This window comes from Bos indicus, chromosome 9, assembly GCF_029378745.1.
Source record: "Bos indicus isolate NIAB-ARS_2022 breed Sahiwal x Tharparkar chromosome 9, NIAB-ARS_B.indTharparkar_mat_pri_1.0, whole genome shotgun sequence".
Classification (NCBI taxonomy): domain Eukaryota; kingdom Metazoa; phylum Chordata; class Mammalia; order Artiodactyla; family Bovidae; genus Bos; species Bos indicus.
The window spans coordinates 15,368,123-15,390,230 of NC_091768.1; the positions used below are offsets into that span (position 1 = coordinate 15,368,123).

Here is a 22,108-nt window from a genome sequence, read left to right on the forward strand (position 1 = left end):
GTTGTGTGCAAAAAGAAAACAAAATTCAAAATGTAATTATTTTTTAAATGGTAACTTTAAAGGGAAATGTGTTTCATTATCATATTGCTTATTTGGAGTTAGCTCTTTTTATTTCCATTTCAGAATTATTTGCTTTTATGTGTAATTTGTAAACTACATGGTGTCAAAACATTAACGGTGGTGGGTGATTTGTGACACAAATAGTATTGGGTACAAGTCTCGGAAGTATTTTAGTTTCTTTCCACATTCTGTTCTTGCCTTTACTTTCTGTCTCCTTTTTTTTCCTCTCTTGTCCCTTTTTCTTCCCCTCACCGCCCCGCCCGCTCCCCGCCCTCAGCATACATATACATGCAGTGCTACATTCAAAGTGACTGGTATTCTAGTTCTTACATTTGCTAGTGATTCCTATTGGTGACATTGGCTTCAATACAAATAAAGGCATTTTGGTCCCTGAGGTATTGTATTTTTATGTGTAACATGTGCATACATGGTTGAAAACTTGGAAAGGAAGCACATAATCCTTTTGATTCTGACTCTCACCAGTTCTAGAATAACTGATTCTAGAATAATTGATCATGTAGTAGGTAATTCTGAAGCCACCTGAATCAAAGGCCACAATACTACTATAACATACAATATAAGTTAATCAATAGAAATATAACTTAAATACTCGAAATTTGTCTCCTACCACAGCAACTGGAGTTTGCTGACAATTTATTAGAAATACTTAAATGTTGCAGCCTGCCTACAAATTTGGAAGTAGGGCTATCCAAGGCATAATATCGGTGAAGTTGAGCAAGACTTCACCAGAAAAGAACTATCCACACAGTTAGTGGGTTGAAGAAAAGAACAGGAGGAGGAAGGGGAACCGTTCCCCTTCTTTTGCAGAATTGGCTACAGGAAATAATTCCAGAGGAAGAAAAGAGCAGTTGGAGCCATAAGGCAGCTGTGATGGACTCAGATTTTCAGTGGAAGGCTCTTTTCTTCAAGGACTCCTCGATTCTGGAGAACTGAAGCTCAATGGACTGCGTTCCCTGAGCCTCTGCTCCCATATTCCATGGATTTCCTAGGCACTGAACTTAGGTAGGCCTCCACTTGGAGAAGAAAAAAACCACTATCTGTCCTTTGGATTTTACTAACATAATCTAATTTAATATGGATGGTAGAGATCTTAGACAAGATACCAGAAAACCAGTTAACAAAAATTGGAAGTATCATTGTTCTATTAGAAAGCTACAGATAGAAAGAAAGTGGACTCTAGTTTTGCCTGTTTCTTATTTTTAATCCTTTTTAATTGAAAAGCATTCTTGCCTTTATCTTTCTGTTGAAATTTTTTCAAACTGATTTTGTGAACTGGTAATTTAATTTTCCGTACCAGGTGGCCCTTGAGTCTAAAATACAACTTAAAAACAAACAAGAATTCCAGTTTTTTGATGATGAGGAAGAAACTGGAGAGAGCCATACCATGTTCATGGGTCCTGTAGAAAAGTGAGAGGATTCCTTTACATTTGCAACACTTAAATTTCTTCTGTTTTATTACCTTTCAGTGTTATACAGACCTGTTTTTGTTTTGTCTGCTTATTTTTTAAAATTTTGTTACAGATTGATAGTACATCCCCCACCTCCAGCTAAGGGAGGCATCTCCGTTACTAATGAGGGCCTGCGTTGTCTAGGTGAAAGGAGAATTTTTAAGTGATGTTATTATAGACTTTTATTTGAAGTAAGATAATTTTCTCCTAGCCTTTCAGCAAATTTTTCACACATCATAATGTATATGTTTGTTTCCTAGAGTCAGAGTTGTATTTTGAATTCCATCAATGCCACTTACTGTGTGACATTTGGAAAGTAATGTCTCTGTATGTATTTCTTCATTTTAAAAATGAGAATAATGGGAATGCAAGGGATTTCTGTGTATTAATTTTATATCCCGTGACTTGACTTTACTGTATTCATTGATTAGCGTTAGTAATTTCTGATGGCATCTTTAGGCTTTTCCATGTAAAGGATCATGTCATCTGCAGTGAGGGTTTTACTTCTCCTTTTCCAATCTGGATTCCTTGTATTTCTATTTCTTACCTAATTGCTGTGGCTAGGACTTCCCAAACTATGTTGAATGGTAGTGCTGGAGATGGTATGGAGAAAAGGGAACCCTCTTACACTGTTTGTGGGATTGCAAACTGGAACAGCCACTTATAGAGAAGAAGGTGGAGATTCCTTAAAAAACTGGGTATAGAACCGCCACATCGCCCAGTGGTCCCAGTGCTGGGCATATACCCTGAAGAAACCAGAATTGAAAGAGAGGCTGTGCTTTCGTTGTCAGACCCAGTGTTCATTGCAGCACTATTTACATTAGCTAGAACACAGAAGCGACCTAGATGTCCATCAGCAGATGAATGGATAAAGAAGTTGTGGTACATACACACCATGGAATATTACTCAGCTTTAAGAAGGAATGCATTTGAGTCAGTGCTAATGAAGTGGATGAACCTAGAGCCTATTATACAGAGTGAAGTAAGTCAGAAGGAGGAAAACAAATACTGTATATCTAATGCATATATATGGAGTCTGATGAGTCTATCTGCAGGGCAGAAAGAGATGAATATATTAATGCATATATATGGAACTTAGAAAGATGGTACCAGTGGATGGTTCTACATGCAGGGCGGCAACGGAGACACAGACGTAAAGAACAGACGCTTGGACTCAGTGGAAAAAGGAGAGGGTGGGATGATTTGAGAGAATGGCATTAAAATATATACGTTACCCTGTGTAAAAACGTCCAGCATGTTTGATGTCCATGCGTGAAGCAGGGCACCCAAAGCTGGTGCTCTGTGACAACCTAGAGGGATAGGGTGGGGAGGACTGTGCGAGGGAGGTTCAGGATGCGGGGGAAACATGTATACCTCTGGCGAATTCATGTTGATGTGTGGCAGGAACCATCACAATATTGTAATTATCCTCAAAATTAATGAATTTTTTAAATGGGAATAATATCTAAAAGAATCATGAGAATGTACTTGAGATGCACATTTCAGGTGCTAGACAAAATAGCACGTGCAAAGTGATCATAGATAGTAGCTTATTACATTGTTACTGTTAGAGTGTTTGGGGCTTCCCTGATGGCTCAGATGGTAAAGAATCTGCCTGAGTGCGGGAGACCCGGGTACGATCCCTGAGTCAGCAAGATCCCCTGAAGAAGGAAGTGGCAACCCACTCCAGTATTCTTGCCTGGAAGAGTCCACGGACCAAGGAGCCCGGTGGGCTGTAGTCTCAAAGAGTCAGAGATGACTGAATGGCTGAGCACACATACACACTGTGTTAGAAGTTTATGATTTTATAGGGAATACAATATGGGATTAAAGCATTGACAGAAGCATTAACGTGGTACAAATATAGCAGAAAAAGAAAGCATCACTCTCTTTGGGGGTTGAGAAATGAAGAATCAAGAAGCTTTCCTTGAAGGGCCTACATCATGATCTGGAATACACATACATAACATGTATGTGTAGTGTGTTTATGTATGTATAAACTGTATGTGTTTACTGCTTTGTGGTGTAAGATGAATGTGGGTATGAAACAAAACCATCGGTGTGTCTAGTGCTCTCCAATATATTTTGTTTACTCAAATGTATAATATATATATATATATATTTTTTAAACTGGTTGTTAAAAGCCACTGGATTGATTTTTATAGCCTATGATTGCAGCCCACACTTGGGGAAAAGACAGCATTATTATTCACAATGAAAGATTTTGATCAGAAAAGTGACATGTAATTGTTTCCTTAAGGTCATTTTGACAAGCAGGTTTATTGTGAATGTCTAGATGAGAGATGATTTAAGCAAATTCAATTAAGGTGATATAAGAAGCCTAGTTAAGGCATTTCAGTTGCAGTGAAGAAGAAATAATGAAATGTTTTAAGAGGTAGAGTTGTTTAGCAGAAGTCCTGGACTGATCAACTGCATATTAAGATAAATAAATAGGTGTCAAATAACTCCTAGTTTTCTTACTAGTGAGATGTCCAAATGATGTTGCCACTCACCGAACTGTGATATGACAAAAGGGACCGTGTCAGTAAACAATTGTATATATGATTATAGAGGTCAGTTGAGTTCTGACCTAGAGACACATAGAGATAGAAGGCTTTACAGATAGTAGTTTAATTGGGAGAATGGATGAAATTGCCCAGTGAGGGATACAGAATGAGAAAAAGGGCCATAAGGACAAACCCTGCAGAGGAGATTTTAAGAGAGAGCGAGTAAGGAGACCGTAGATTCTGAAGGTATTTGAGAGGTAAGAATTTTAAAATAAAGATTTGCTGGCAAGAGAAACTGTCCTAGATTTTAAAGGCCTAACTTTGCATATGTAGATTCTTTTGAAACCTCACACATATTCAAGGACAAGTTCAAAGTTCTTGATAACTTAAGTTAAAGGATATTATTTCATAAAAATACCCAACAAATCATACGGAAAGATCTTCAGTGTTATTAATCGTCAGAGAAATGAACGTCAAAACCACAGTGAGATCTCACCTCACACCCATTAAGTAGGATGCCTGCTTTATTAAAAAAAAAAAAAAAAAAATCCCCCAAAACAACCAGTATACAAGAGAATGTGAACAAGTTCCAGCCCTGGTACACAGCTGGCTGGAGTATAAGACGGGAACAGCCTCTGCAGAAGACCGTGTTGTGGTTCCTCAAGAAATTAAAAAATAGAACTGCCATTTGACCCAGCAGCCCTACTTCTGGATGTACAAAAGAATTGAAGGTAGAGCTATTTGAGAGATGTTTGCATACCCATGTTCATAGTAGCACTATTCATAATAGCCAAAATGTGGAAGCAACACGTATGTTCATTGATGGATGAGGTTATAAACAAAATGTGATATATATATAATGGAGTACTATTCACCCTTAAAAGGAAGGAAACCCTTCGCATGCTGCAACACGGACGAACCTGAACGCATTATACAGTGTGAAATGAGACCGTCACAAAAAGACAAACACTGTATGAATTCACTTACATGAGGAACTGAAGTAGTCAAATTCATAGAACAGCAAAGCACTGATGACCCAGGGCTGCAGAGCAAGGGAAAAGGGAGTTACTGTTTAATGGATATAGAGTTTTGGTTTTGCAAAATAAAGTTTTGGAGATCTGTTTCACACAGTATGAATATACTTAACATTATTGGATTGTACACTTAAAAATGGTTAAGATTGTAAACTGTCGTGCATTTTTTCCATAATTTTTCAAGAGACGTTATGTCTTTGTGTATACTACCGTAAGAAACCAAGCAGCTGCAAAATCTTAAGCAATTGTGTAGGACAGTGCTGGATAAAGTGTTGTATGAATGTCAGCTAGGTCAAGTTTGACAGCACTGTTCATGTCATCTTTGTCCTTAGTGATTTTATACCTGCTTGTTCTCTCAGCTCCTGAGAAAGTCATTGATCTCCAACCATAATTACTGACTTGTCTCTTTCTCCTTAATGTATTGTGAAGCTCTTTTGTTAGGTACATGCATGTTAATGTCTTCTTGGAGAATCAAGCCCCTTATCATTACATAATATTCCTTTTTATTCTTGATAATCTCCTTGTTTTTAATCGTAGTTTGTTCAAAATTAATATAGCAACTGCTGTGCTTCTGTGGCTTTTTTTTTTTTTTTTTTTTAATCCACGTTTTATCAACTAAAGCTACAGAAAACTATCTTGAGGTCTAAATATTTAAAAGGAAATATTATGCTTCATAGAGGTCATTCTGGCATAGATCATGGACTGTTTCACGTCTGCCCGTAAGAATCCAAGACATCAGACCGTTGACGTCATCCTTTTAAGGTTATAAGGCCCCACAGTTTTGATTAACTCGGGCCTGATGCTCAAATACTTACTTTTAATTATTTCATTATTTTAAATTAACAGCAAAACTTTCTACCCTAAGACTTACAAAGAAATTATTTATGCTGCAATGATAAATAAAATATACTTAAAGTACAGTACTTTGGGTTTCACCGCTAAAAATATTTGGAGAAGGCGATGGCACCCCACTCCAGTACTCTTGCCTGGAAAACCCCATGGACGCAGGAGCCTGGTGGGCTGCAGTCCATGGGGTCGCGAAGACTCGGACACGACTGAGCGACTTCACTTTCACTTTTCACTTTCCGTGCATTGGAGAAGGAAATGGCAACCCACTCCAGTGTTCTTGCCTGGAGAATCCCAGGGACGGGGGAGCCTGGTGGGCTGCCGTCTATGGGGTCACACAGAGTCGGACACGACTGAAGTGACTTAGCAGCAGCAGCAGCAGCTAAAAATATTATGAGGCTGGGAGGAAAAAAATACCAGTATATATCCTAATATGGCATCAACATTAACAATAATAACAACAACAAAAAAAACTGCTAAAGTCCTTTCTGCAAAAATCACAGAAAAACCCTGTGTCTGAAGAGGGCACGTCTCCATGCCGGTACATCATTGCCTGTGGGGAAACATTTCCTTTTTTAAAGCCAAAATTAAGGCCTGGATATTTCATGAATGGTTGCAAAGCAAAATTTATGGACAGGTCTTCTCCTAGCTCTTGCTAAGATCAAAATGATGACATCTTTATCCCATCTCACAGCTGACAAATTATCACCTTCTGATGTACAAAAGCTTGCAGTTAGTTCACAAACAGAAAATATGTTTCCTTGCTTATCAGTAACACTATTTCCCTCCCAGATTGTTCTCCCATTCAGAACGTGCTTATCCAGTAGCCTATTCAACTACTTTAACAGACATCCTAAATCGTGGGATGTCCGAAATTCAGTTTCTGGTCTTTCCCTTAAAGTGCTCCTCCTCAGATTTCCCTGGCTCTGTGAATGGCATCTCCATCTTTCTGGTTGCTAGGCTGAAAACTCTGGAGTCCTAACTGACCACTCCATTTCTCCAGCATCCACTTCTAACTCACCCAGATATTTATTGTTGCACTTACACAGTACATCAGGGTCTGACCGTTTCTTACCACTACCACCCTAGACCCAGCCACCATCAGCTTCCCCGCAACCCCACCAAATATTGCAACAGCCTCCAACTGGTCTTTCTGCTCCTGTCCTTGTACCACTGCAGTATCTTCTTGACACAGAAGCTACACTGAATCTTTTAAAACTTTTCAGATCATGTTCCTTCTCTGGTCCAACCATCTGGGAGTCAAAGTTCTTACAATGGCCTGCAAGACCCTATTGATCTGTTCATCTGTTACCTCTCGGAGCCCTTCTCCAGCTACCCTCTCACTCCAGCCACTTATCTTGCTATTTCTCAAACATGACGCTCATGCCCCCAACATAGGCCTGTGCCTTGGTATTCTCTCTGCCTGGAATACTCCTTGCCCAAATGTTCGTTTACCTTACTCCACACCTCTTTCAAGCCTTTACTCAAATGTCACCTTCTCAGTGAGGTATATCCTGACCACCCTATTTATAATTATAATCCATATTTCTCTACCCACACCAAGCACTCCTGATTCCTCTTACTCTGCTTTATATTTTATTTTTCATAGTATTTGTCACTTTAAAACTTGTGGTATGAATTACTTATTTATTATGCTTATTATTTATACTACCCCCCACATTCTGGCATATAAGTTCCACTAGAAAAGTGGTATTTGTCTGCTTAGGTTACTCATATATCCCAAGACTTTGAAGCAGTAGCTAGTACATGACAGATATTTGATAAATATTTGTTGAATTCATAAGTGGATGAATAAATGCTATGCTTTATCAAATTCACCACTGTTCTTCATATCTGTATTCATTCATACATTCATTTACCAAAAATGTTATCAATCACCCAGTGTGTGTGTGGGTGCTTACTAAGTTGCTTCAGTCATGTCCAACTGTTTGCAACGCTATGGACCTTAGCCCAGACCAGGCTCCTCTGTCCATGGGATACTCCAGGCATGAATACTGAAGTAGGCTGCCATGCCCTCCTTCGGGGGATCTTCCCAACCCATGGACAGAACCCCGTCTCTTACTTTGCCCACACTGGCCGGCAGGTTCTTCACCATTAGCACCGTCTGGGAAGACCCGAGCACCCAGTACCTAGTCTATAGTGTGCATCCATACTCCACTTTCCCCTTAGACAGTCAAAACTCTGGGATCACATTTGATATACTAATCTACAGAGAGAAAACTATTGGAATGGAAAGAATCTAAATGAAGAGGTTATCTAGCTCAGAATTGTCCAATGGCGCATTCTGTGATGACAAAAATGGTGTATATCTGTGCTGTCTGCTGCAGAAGGCACTAGTCACATAGACTTAAGCACTTGACATACAACTGGTATAACTAAAGAACTGAATTTTTATTTTGCGCTGAGTAATTTAAACAGCCACATGTGGCTAATGGGTCTTAAAGTGGACAGCACTATTTCATCCCTCTGCCTCCACCTAGAACTTTCCCTAAGATACCCAAGGCAGGTGGTTAGCTCTACTACTTTCTTTCTCTCATAAAAGATGACTAGCAACTAATTACTATCACTTATATCATTTCTATGATTCATAAATATCTCTTCTTTCAAATTATTGTTATTTTGTCAACTGAGTTTTGATAATATACTCATCAGTTTATAAAACATGAAAACTTCAGGATTTACCCTCTAAACCCAACGGCACATTCTATCTACTTCACTATCTGCATGGCATAATTTAATTTTCTAACTTTACTGTACGGCTTTACCAAGGTATTGTAATTGGTGTACAATTAATTGTGCATATTTCAAGAGAAGAATTTGATGAGTTTTGATGTAAGTATATATCAAGGAACCATCCCCATATATATTTTAAAATTCAAATGACCAGCCCCAATGCTGACCCACAGGACACCATTGTGTACACTGGGGGAAAGAGCACGTTTTCTCTGCCAGGAAACATACTATAGTGGAAAGTGGTGAGCTCAACTTCAGCTCTCATCTACCTTCTCAGCCAGAGCCTTCATACAGTGAACAACACACACGACCATAAATGGCAGTCCTGAAAACTGGTCTCTTAAACTTATTTTTAAAACATCCTCCTAAGGTTTTAAAAAGCATGCTGGTTTCCATTTCAAGGTGACAGAATGGGAATAGATTATAGCCTGTTCTTCTCACTGCGAACTTAAGATTTTAGAAAGGATTTTTTAAATCCATATAACTGGAAAATAGTATCAACCTTTGGAGGATCATAAACTTTAAGAAAACACTGGAAGACAGAAAGAAGATGGGATTAAAATGAAGATTTTAAACCACAGCTTAAAACAAGAATAGGAATGAATAGCAAAGACAAGGGAGTTTGGGGACAGTTTGACTATCAGAGAACAGTAGCACAAATAGCCAAGAAGTTTGGACTGTGAAAACCCCCTCTACCAACCCAGGCTACTATGAGTCAAAGAGCAGAAGCAACGATTGTTGCCTTCAGCTGAAAGCAATGAGTATGGGAAATTAGGTCAAAGAAGCAAAGCACCATCTTAGATGTCCTGGATGGCTGCAGCTACCCACGAGGATGGAGCCACCGCCTCACCCACCAGAAGCTGGCCTCTGAGGCACTTCACCCAGTGGCAGCCCTACACCTCCTACATACTCTTGGAAACAGACTGATTTCAGATTTCCAGCATCAAATCTTAACCCTGTGTCTAAGCAGCTGCAAGTATATACAGAATGGACTGCCCAACCAGGAGTCTCAACTGCAGGAACAAACACTCAGGAATAATTATTAGAAGAAGGCCAATATCATTAAAAAGAAATGAGTTCTTTGTTTTAAAAAAAGGGAAGAACTTACATAAAGGAATCAAAATTAATAAAGAAGTCATAATAAAACTTTAGAGTATCCATAAGGATATTTGTTTAGTCCCTAAGTTCTGTCTGACTTTTTTGTGGCCTCATGGACTGTAACCTGTAAGGCTTTTCTGTGAGGATATTAAATCCATAGAAAATGAATAATTAGAAATAACTGAACAGCTATTAAAATTTTGATCATTGAAATAGAATACTCAATAAGGGGTCAAAGGAGGGACAGAGTCCAAGAACAAATTTTTTAACTATAATATTAAGTTCTTTCAGAATGCATGAAAAGGGGTATAATATAATGCTTGATGAAGGGGTATAATATAAAATAAAAATTAGGAATCATGTAAAATAGACCCAAATATCCAATCACTCATCTAAGAGATATTAGAAGTAGTAAAGGAAAGTAATATATACATTAGTCACAATTTAAGGACTAGCCAAGCACTGAGTAAGATAAACTTCTAAAACTCACACCTAGACATTATTTTAACATTTCAGAAGACTGAGAATAAAGGAAACAAATCCTAAAATCTGTAGGAAAGAAAAAAAAATGCTCTACAGAGAATCTTCTTAACAATAGCGGGGGGCAGGTAGTTAAACCTACAATTTTATACCCAACCAAACTATCATTCAAGTGTGACGATGGAACATGAAGGAGTCAGTAAGTTTGCCATTTATAATAACTCTTTGAAATAATTACCCCATTTAAAATAAAAATAAATATAGTACTAAGGAAGCAATGGTGAACAAAGAAATCCATTAAGTTATATTGTTAATCCTGGTTAAGTTTTGATTAAAAAAAAAAAAAGATAATTTTTACCATAACAATGTAGACCTAAAGGTCCAAATAATGTCAACGTGGGGGAAATGGTAATGAAAGGAAATGCTTCAGATAAAATTGAGGTATACAGAGATTTCATTTTGTTCAATGAATATAGAGAGACACTGATAAACTCTAGACATCAATAGAAAATATATTAAGTTGAATGCTTTAAAAATTGAATAGCAACTACTAGAAAAACCAATATAATTTTTACACTATCAGGAAAAAAGTAGAAAATTATTAAATCAACACAAAAAAGGAAGAAAAAAACTGAAAACAATATTCAAATACATAACCTAAGTTTACCATGCCCATGAAATTTTGTAGGCAATTATTACCAACCCTTTAAAAAATAGAAATTCATATTTTACATAAACAAGAATGGAAAGATATGAGAAGCTACTAACCTACTTAAGTATGGGTCATAAGCTTACCCAAAATTCAAAATAAGATCATATAATGAAAGAAAAATTTAATAGCAAAACATGGATGCAGAAATGCTAAATAAAATATTACAAATGTAAATTCATCAATCCACTAAAAGAATAATGCACTAGTATCAGGCAAGTTTTATCCAAGGAATGTAAAGATAGATTTTTCTAATAATGAACAACCATTGTAATTCACTAGCTTAGTCACATGATTTAGGAGAAAAATAATTTCAGTGATGCTCCAAAGATTCAAGTGTAGAAATATATATATATATATAGTTGTGTGTGTGTGCATATGCATGTTGTGTGTCTGTGTGTATGAAAGCTAAGAACAAAGCAAAACTTCTTTAATTTGATCAAAGGTATCTACCTGAAAAATATAGCAAAGATGAAACTAACTAGAAACATTATCTTTAAGCTCAGGGACAGAACATGAATGCTATTGCTACTGTTCAATATCAAACTGGATATCCTAGCCAATGGAATAAAATAAGTAAAACCATAGTAGGTGGTATAAATATTGGAAAGTAAGAGATAAATTACTATTAGTTATAAAGGACATGATAATCTAGCTAGAAAACTAAAGGTGCTTAGATGAAAAACTACTGTAACTAAGAAGAAAGTTCAATTAAATGGAAAGAGACAAAATCAACATTTAAAAATTAACTACTTTTCTATACTATTGGTATCAACACTTTTCAAAATATAAGTGGGGAGGGGGCAATCACATTCCCAATAGCAACAGAAATTAAATTATAAGGTCCTTAGGAATAAGCTTAATAGAAATAATTAAAGCCTTTATGGCTCAGATGGTAAAGAATCTGCCTGCAGTGAGAGAGACCTGGGTTGGAAAGATCCCCTGGAAGAAGGCACGGCAACCCACTTCAGTATTCTTCCTTGGAGAATCCCCATGGACAGAGCAGCCTGGAGGGCTACAATCCATGGATTCACAAAGAGTTGGACATAACTAAGTAGCTAAGCATGACACATGAAAAAAATTACAAAACTTTATGGAAAAAATATACAGTGGCCTGAATAAGGGAGGAAATTTACCACATGCATAGATGAAAATCTCAATGTTTTTAAAATATAAATTATTTTCAAATGAATATATACTTTCAATGTAATCCTATTCAAAATCCAACTAGAATTTTTATTAAGTTTTAAAGTTTATATAGAAGATTGTATGAAGAATGGTAACTAAAGTCATTTTTTAAAAAAAGAAACACAAAGAAAAGCAACTTGTTGTAATACTGGGTTGGACAAAAATTCGTTCAATTTTTTTCCCCAAGATGGCTCCAGTAGCACTGAGTTTTATTTAACTTCATTCAAAACTAATTTTGTTAGATTCTATAGTGATAGCTGCACTAAAAAAAAAAAATTATCAAAATTGGTGAATTTTTATGTAGCTATTTTAATATTGAAGATGGGAGAAAAAAGCAACATTTTCAGCATATTATGCTTTATTATTTCAAGAAAGATAAAAACACAACTGAAATACAAAAAAAAAGATTTGTGCAGTGTATGGAGAAGGTACTGTGGCTGATCGAACATGTCAAAAGTGGCTTGTGAAGTTTCGTGCTGGAGATTTCTTGCTGGACAGTGCAAGAACTGGTAAACCAGTTGACGTTGATAGCAATCAAATGGAGACATTAACTGAGAATAATCACTGTTATACCACAGGAGACAGCCAATATACTCCAAATATCCAAATCAAGCCTTGAAAAGCATTTGCACCAGCTTGGTTATGTTAATCGCATTGATGTTTGGGTTTCACATAAGTTAAGTGAAAAAACCTTCTTGACCATATTTCTGCATGCAATTCTCCATTGCAATATAATGAAAATGTTCCGTTTTTAAAAGAAATTGTGATGGGCAATGAAAAATGGATATTATACAATAATGTGGAATGGAAGAGATTGTGGGACAAGCAAAATGAACCACCACCAACCACATCAAAGGCCAGTCTTTGTCCAAAGAAGGTGGTTTTGGAATTGGAAGGGAGTACTCTATTATGAACGCCTTTTAGAAAATTGAATGATTAATTCTAACAAGTACTCGCCCAGTTAGACCAACTGAAAGCAGCACTCAATGAAAAGTGCCCAGATTTAGTCAACAGAAAATGTATAATCTTCCATCAGGGTAATACAAAACTCCAGGTTTCTTTGATGACCAGGCAAAAACTGTAACAGCTTGGCTGGGAAGTTCTGATTCATTACCTTATTCACCAGATATTGAACCTTCAGATTTCCATTTATTTCAGTCTTTACAAAATCCTGTTAGTGGGAAAAATTTCAATGCCCTGGAAGACTGTAAAAGGCACCTGGAACAGTTCTTTGCTCAAAAAGATAAAAAGTTTTGGCAAGATGGAATTGTGAAGTTGCCTGAAAAAATGTCAGAAGGCAATGGAACAAAATGGTGCATACATTGTTCTATAAAGTTCCATAAAGTGAAAATGAAAAATGTGTCTTTTATTTTTACCTTAAAGCTGAAGGAACTTTGGGGTCAACCCATTAGATATCAAGCATATTAGAAATCTATAGCAATTAGAACTATGAGATAGTAATGTTTAATATAAACACAATAGAGTCCAGAAACAGGCCCACATACAAATGGGAATTTATTATACCAGGTACTCATTAATAATAAAGACCTTATACTGGCAGAAAAACAGACTTGTAGGTCAATGGAACAAAATAAAGAGCCCAGAAATAAACCCACCCACCTACACTCAGTTAAGCTGACAAAGGAGGCAAGAATATACAATGAAGAAAAGACAGTGTTTTCAACAAGCGGTGGTGGGAAAACTGGACAGCTACATGTAAATCAATGAAATTAGAATACTTCTTGACACCAAACACCACAAAAATAATCTCAGAATGGTTTAAGACCTAAATATAGGACATGATACCCTAGAAGATAACATAGGCAAAGCATTCTCATATATAAATCATAGCAATATTATCTTAGTTCAGTCTCCCAAGGCAAAAGAAATAAAAGCAAAGATAAACAAAGGGGACATAATCAAACACTAAGCCTTTGCACAGCAAAGGACACTGTCACCAAAATGAAAAGACTACCTATTAAATGGGAGAAAATGTTTGAAAATGATGCAACTGATGAGAGGATAAAATTCAAAATATACAAAGAGCTCATACAATATCAAAAAATACAAACAACCCAATCAAAAAATGAGCAGAAGATCTCAATAAGCATTTCTCCAAAGAAGACGTGAAGGCAAAAAGGCACATGAAATGATACCCAACACCTCTAATTTTTAGAGAAATGCAAATCAAAACTACATTGAGGTATCACTTCATGCCAGTCAGAATTGCCATCATTAAAAAGCCCACAAACAATAAATGCTGGAGAGGGTGTGGAGAAAGGGGAACCCCCTTGCACTGCTGATGGGAAAGTAAATTGATACAACCACTATGGAGAACAGTATAGAGGGTCCTTAAACATCTAAAAGTAGAGCTACCTTGTGATCCAGCAATCCCATTACTAGACATGTATTCAGAAAAGATGAAAAATCTAATCGAAAAGATACATACACCTCAATGTTCATAGCAGCACTATTTATAATAGCCAAGACATGGAAGCAACCTACGTGTCCATCAACAGATATATATGGGCTTCCTGGGTGGCTCAGCAGTAAAGAATCCACCTGTGATGTACAAGACACAGGAGATGTCACAAGTTCAATCCCTGGGTCAGGAAGATCTCTGGGAGGAGAACATGGCAACCACTCCAGTATTCTTGCCTCGGAGAATCCCATGGACAGAGGAGCCTGGCAGGCTACTGTCCACAGGGTTGTGAAGAGTCAGACAAGACCGAAGCAACTGAGCACATATACTTATATACATACAAATATTACTCAGCATGTGTATATAAGAAACTATTAGAAGAAAATATAGGCAAATATGTGCAACCTTGGAGTCAAGAAAACCATCTGAAATAATATACAAAAGAGCAAAAGTCATAAAAGAAAGTATAGTAAATATGACTAAAAATGACTAAAAATTTAAAAACCTAAATGACCAAAGCATATTAAAAGTTAGAAGGCAAGCAGCATAGACAACAACAAAGGGTTAGAATTAATAAGTCACTTAAAGAAAGAAAAAGCCCAAACTAATTGAAAAATGGGCCAAGGGTATAAATTGGTAATTCACAGAAGAAGTAATAAAAATGGTCAAGCTTTATATAAACTGTTTCTCAACCTCATTTTAACAGAGGAAATTAAAATTCAGTGAGTACACTCATACACAGCTGGAGAGAATATAAGTACAAGGACAGCCATTAAGAGGTGATTTTTGCATAACATATCATCCTAAAATCCTATTGTTAATATCTCCCCCAGAGAGCTACATGCCCAAGTGAGAAAGTATAAGGATCTTCACTGGAATGTTATTTGCAATAGTGAAAAATTCAAAGCAACCTAAATATTCATGACAAGAGGAATGTCTAAATAAATAATTGTGCACCCTTTCTGTGGAACATCATGCTGTAACTTTCTAAAAATGAGGTGGACCTGTAAGTACTGACATGAAAAACTGTCTAAGTCATATTATTAAGTGAAATAATGGAGCCATCATTTATGTTAAAATACATATGCACACAGATAGGGGCAACCCCATGGAGAAAAATCTAGAAGCATTGTTAATGGTGACTGTTTCAAGGGAGAGGGCTAAGACAGCGGGCATTGGAGAAGGGACTAATCAGAGGTACTTTCGTTTGATCTATTAAGTTCTGATTTTTAACAAGGAGAATCTACTACTGAGGAAATTTTAAATGGTTTTTAATGTGCAATCTATTTTTAACATGCGTCACAAATGTGGAAGTGATGAAGTTATAATAAACTGTAAACTAAGTTGCTTTAAACCAGTGAAATGAATGAAACAACAGTCATTAAAATCTAGGCTATTTCTTTCTTTATTTAAGCTTTCTTCCTTTTATTCACAGTACTAGAGCATCCAAAGAAACCTCATGTCACACCATATTCTTCACCCTCTGGTCTTAAAAAAATGAAAAGTCATCTTGGGTGGGGCTTTATTTTTTGTGGCTGTTTTCGGGATGAGGTTTGAATTACCCACCCAGGATGCTGTGACGAAAGCGCTCTTTCATTTCTAATATGATTCCTCTGGAAGCAAGAGTCATCCTCTCAATGCAATTATAACATGTGAATGTTAATTTAACAGAATAGGCCTTCTCAAGTCTTACTTTAATACACATTGGGAGAAAAATTTTGTAATTTAAGAATGACTTGTGTTTTTAGAACTCTGACTCTCACATTTACTGTTTTTGATAGGATGTTTAAAAAAAACGGGTTGAATTGGGCTTTTAGTATGAAATGTAAAACCATGAAGGCCAAACATACAAACATTTATTTCTTGATAACCACAAGTGGCCTATGATTAAGACAGAACCTGATAATTTAAGGAAAATTAACTTGTCTAAAGTGAGAACAGAGAATAATTCATGAATGTACTCATTTTTCTTTCTCCTTCCCCATTAGTCTACATTGGTCTTTAGCTCTGACATGTAAACCAGTGGGAAAACATTAACTCTGGTCAATGGACTGAATGGATTTATTTAAGAAGAAATATTTAAAGAACTAAAAGCATCAAATTATCTCCACAACACATATATTGGTCACAGAGACAAAATATAAAATACATCATAAATCTTACTTCTTCCAGAAACCTCATCTCAAGCCCCATAGATATTGAAAGAAACAGCACATATCCAAATTTCGAAGTGTCTTAGCCACATTTTTACCTTTCTTTTCCCATCACTTATTTCAATATTTTCTTACGTTTTTAGCTAACATCTATATCCTACAGGGAAGACTGTGGGCAACAGCAGAGCTTTGGGCCTTTTCGATCAGTAGAGTCTGGATTCGAAATCAGGTATTTCTAATTTCAATCAGGTATTTCTATTTTCAAAATGACTAAATATGAGAAGATTATGTGCTGATGTTGCTTTTAACTTAATAGAAGACCCCTGAGGAAGGACGTATCTGAATTTGCTTTGCTGTCTCCAAAGTGCCTATTTATGATACAACATTGTAGGTCCTAAAAATATGTGACAAGTAAATGAATAATGAAAGCAAAATTCAAATTAAAATTTCTAAATATTCAATGGAATTTTAAGAAAAGGAAACTACAGTAATAGAAAAGTAATACGTAGGAAGTTAATTTTTAAAAAATTAAAATGAAAGCACTGAGTTTATTATTAACTATTACATTTAAAGGAAAATAATGGAGCCTCTCCTGAAAGCCATTTCTATTTATAATAATCAATAGCCAAATATGATATAGGTGGAAATTGAATGTTAGGAATTTTCCCAGCCTTCATACAACAGTTTCTCAGAGAAATTTTAATCACCACAACAGCCTCCAAATGGGAAGTTGATTTATTCAAAAAGATCTCAACAAGGACAAGCAAAGGGTTTATGGTCCTTTAACTTCTTTTATATAAGTTAAAACACAGGAATTGAGGAACTTGAAGACTGCTGTGCAGAGTAGGGCATCTGGAGGTTCCCCTGTGATAGCACCAATCTTCCTGGTCTTCAACCTCTACAAACGTACCCCGCTCTACTGAGGTCATTTAAGATGCTTCCTGTTGCTATTTCTAAAGATGTTTTATGTCCTCTTGCCTTCGCTCCCTTTCCTGGGGGCTGTAATCTTTAATTAGAAAAGGTAGGAAAATATTGGAATAATTGTAGAGAAAAGTAAAAATACTACCCAGACTGAACTTAGCAACGTGCTGTTTCTTCCAATCTCTATGTTTCAGAAACTTAGAACAGTCCCTGCCTCTGTGCACAGATAATTGATGACAACCCCAGCATGTTTCTCTGAGTTTATAAAGACAAAGCGAATGGAAGGTCAGCTTTTCAGGTAGCCCTGGTCAACAGGCCCAAGCCCCAAGCATGCCCAAGATACATTTCTGCAGTTACTACATTTATAACTATACTGGTTTCTATTTAAAATCATATAATGCTAAATGACAAGTCAAAAAAAAAAATACCGTCTTGGAGAATACATCTGTTCTTTCTTCCAAATTCAGTAAAATACTCACTAAGAGCTATTTCAATCTTTCTTTTTTAAAAAATGTGTTCTTAAGACATTTTCATGCCCATCGTATTACTTATTAAAGAATTTCACCCGATTTACTTAGTGAGCATTTGGAATGATTAGACATATTTACATTCACATAGAGATTTAAATTTCAAAAACCTATTTATTGTTGAAATACTACAGGCACTGCAAGGAAGCTTACCAGTTTGATACTGGAAGAACTAGTTTGTAGTTAATTTTAACAAAATGTCTTTTTCTCATTAGGCCCCAAATAAAATTTTCTGGCAAAGTATATTTTGTGTTCCTCTGGGGCTGTGGTAACAGCTTAATTTTATATGATCCCTATATATGTCAAAGTGTGTAGAAATGTCTTACCATTTCTATAGTTAACAAAAAATAAAACATAAATATCCTGGAGGTGGTGAAAGCTAAACACTGCTCTTGAAAAAAAAAAACAAAAACATAATATGTTATAATTAACCAAACTTACCAACTGAGAGAAAAATTCAGCTGATTGCTATGGTAATTTTCAAGTGTTGACATATATCCAGAGTCCATCATTCTGAAATGGTTGAGGGACAGTTGGCCACATTTTTGTTCACAAAATGAAAATACTGTGGAGCAGAAAAGAACTCCTTAAGGTAGGACAGTTCAAGTCAGAGCATTAGCCATGTGACACAGTTTATAGGCAATAAGCCCACTTTTCACTGACAGATGGAAATAGGTTCATTTACTTCACAGGAATACTAAGATCGTGCATGTGCATGCTAAGTCGCTTCAGTCGTGTCCGATTCATTGCAATCCTATGGACTGTAGCCCTCTGGGCTTCTCTGTCCATGGGATTCTCCAGGCAAGAATACTGGAGTGGGTTGCCATGCCCTCCTCCAGGGGCTCTTCCTGAGCCAGGGATTTAACCAGCATTACATTGGTAGGCAGATTCTTTACCTCTGAGCAACCAGTCCATACTAAGTTCAATAACTAACAAATAGAAAACACTGGAAAAGTTAATATATTTTAGTGAATTTCTTTTCTGTAGTTTCTAGGGGTAAGCTTGGTGAGAATCCATAATATTCCAACATATTCAATTTTTAAACCACTTGCAGCATAAGCAGCTGAATTATATCCTGTGTTTACTGAATATCCACTCCATGTAGTCTAGCCACATGTCAAGTTTGTAAGGGAAAACAAACGAGATACATCTCTGCCTTCAAGAACTTCCAATTAAATGGGATATAAAACAACAAGGTGAAAATGAGCAAACAAACAAGAAGGTATAAAATCAAATACAAAATGGAAAATAATTACTTGCCAAAATGTATAGACCAGATGAAAAGTGCCATGAAGGAACAAAGGTAAGGAATCAGAAAGTCCTATTTATTACAAGGAAAGTGTGAGGTGTAAGTTTTTTGTGGGTTTTTTTTGTAGGTTTCTTTTTTTTTAACTGAAGTATAGTTGATTTACAATGTTGTGCTGATCTCTGCTGTACAGCAGTGACTCAGTTATACACATATATACCGTAAAAAAGAATGAAATAATGCCATTTGCAGCAACAGGGATGCAACTAGAGATTATCTTACTAAATGAAGTAACTCAGAGAAAGAAATACCATATGAAAATCAGCTTTTGGTTTGGGTTTTTAAATAGACTTTGAAAGACGAACAACATTTAAAGAGATACTGTATGTATGACTGAGTCCCCTCACTGTTCAACTGAAAGTATCACAACACTGTTAATCAGCTACACCCCAATATAAAATAAAAGTTTAAAATAAACAAATAAAGAGATACAAACACCAAAGGATTTAAGTAAGATGTTCACCAAGACTGGTGCTTGCTAGTAAAATGGCACTTTACCTCACAAGCAAATCTCTTGTTCTGCCAAGGTCCCACTGGAAGCTAAGTTAGAACTAGTCATATTTAGGATTCGACAAATATTACTGTTGGAATATGACAGAATGTTCTGGTTATATTTATTAGATGATAGAACTCAACTGAAAGAAAAGAAATGGCCTACACTATTCTGTTTCATGAAGATTTTAACACCAACTGAGTTCAGATCAGCTAAAGAAATGAGCTTTCTCAACCAGAGGCAATTTCATCTCTCAAAGGTTATTTCTTTTAAGATCTGAAGACATTTTTGGTTGTCACAACTTAGAGTGGGAAGTGCTACTGGTATATTGTGGGTAAAAACCAAGGATACACAAACATCCTACAACATACACGACAAACCTCCACTACAAAGAACTATCCAACATATGTATCCCTATGGCTGATTCATGTTGTTTGGCAGAAACCAACAAAATTCTGTAAAGCAATTATCCTTCAATTAAAAAATAACTAAAATTTTTTAAAAAGGAAAAAAGATTTATCCAACACAAAATGTCCATTGCTTTGAGGTTGAGACACACTGAGCTAGACCACAAGGGCAATCAGTGGGGAGATTCCTATCACAGTTTATGCAACAAAACAGGCTGGATGAAGATAAAGAAAAAAAATGATGTCACAGTTATGAAGGATAGAAACATGTGGAAATCCAAACTTAAGGTACAGTCTTCTTGTGTCATTAAAGTTATAACGCCGGTGTCAATGATTTTGGAGGGGCATTAAAAAAATGTTTCGTGATGCAAGAATGTATAGTGGGGAAAAGACGGCCTCTTTAAAAAATGATGTTGGAAAACCTGGATAGCTACGTGCAAAAGAATGAAACTGGACCACTTTCTTATCAGATCAGATCAGTCACTCAGTCGTGTCCGACTCTTTGCGACCCCATGAATCACAGCATGCCAGGCCTCCCTGTCCATCACCAACTCCCAGAGTTCACTCAGACTCACGTCCATCGAGTCAGTGATGCCATCCAGCCATCTCATCCTCTGTCGTCCCCTTCTCCTCCTGCCCCCAATCCCTTCCAGCATCAGAATCTTTTCCAATGAGTCAACTCTTCGCATGAGGTGGCCAAAGTACTGGAGTTTCAGCTTTAGCATCATTCCTTCCAAAGAAATCCCAGGGCTGATCTCCTTCAGAATGGACTGGTTGGATCTCCTTGCAGTCCAAGGGACTCTCAAGAGTCTTCTCCAACACCACAGTTCAAAAGCATCAATTCTTCGGTGCTCAGCCTCCTTCACAGTCCAACTCTCACATCTGTACATGACCACAGGAAAAACCATAGCCTTGACTAGACGAACCTTTGTTGGCAAAGTACCATACCCCAAAATTAACTCAAAATGGATTAAAGACTTAATATAAGACCTGAAACCATAAACCTAGAAGACCTAAAACCATAAACATAGAAGAAAGAGGCAGTGCCATTTATTGATGAGGCTGTATTTGCCCCATTGTATATTCTTGCCTTCACTGTCAAAAATAAGGTACCCATAGGTGCATGGGTTTATTTCTGGGCTTTCTATCTATATTTCTGTTTTGGTGCCAGTACCATACCATCTTGATGACTGTAGCTTTGTAGTGTAATCTGAAGTCAGAAAAGTGGATTCCTCCAGCTCCATTCTTTCTCAAGACTACTTTGGCTATTCAGGGTCTTTTGTGTTTCCATGTGAATTCTGAATTTTTTGTTCCAGTTCTGTGAAAAATGCCATTGATAATTTGATAGGGATCACATTGAATCTGTAAATTGCATTTGGTGGTATAGTCATTTTCACAACATTGATTTTTCCTAACCAGGAACATGGAATATCTCTCCATCTGTTTATGTCATCTTTGATTTCTTTCATGAGTGCCTTATAATTTTCTATGTACAGTTCGTTTCCTTAGTTAAGTTTATTCTTAGATATTTCTTTTTGTTGCAATGGTGAATGGGATTGATTCCTTAATTTCTCTTTCTGATTTTTCATTGTTAGTATATAAAAATGCAAGTGATTTCTGTGTATTGATTTTGTATCCTGCAACTTTGTTAAATTCACTGATTAGCTCTAGTAATTTTCTGATACTGTCTTTAGGGTTTTCTATGTAGAGTATCATGTCATCCTCAAACATTGA

The 22,108-nt window shown here is 36.5% G+C and overlaps 1 protein-coding gene and 1 long non-coding RNA gene across 3 annotated transcripts in view; one reads left to right on the forward strand and one right to left on the reverse strand.

Annotated features, from left to right (window-relative positions):
* The window catches only part of FILIP1 (filamin A interacting protein 1), a 349,281-nt gene that overhangs the window by 300,078 nt on the left and 27,095 nt on the right, over positions 1 to 22,108 (reverse strand). The gene's annotated exons all lie outside the window — the stretch shown is intronic.
* Positions 39 to 5,646, forward strand: LOC139184801 (uncharacterized). Its single transcript, XR_011568313.1, has 2 exons — positions 39 to 1,083; positions 1,379 to 5,646. It is a non-coding gene; the product is annotated as an uncharacterized lncRNA (long non-coding RNA).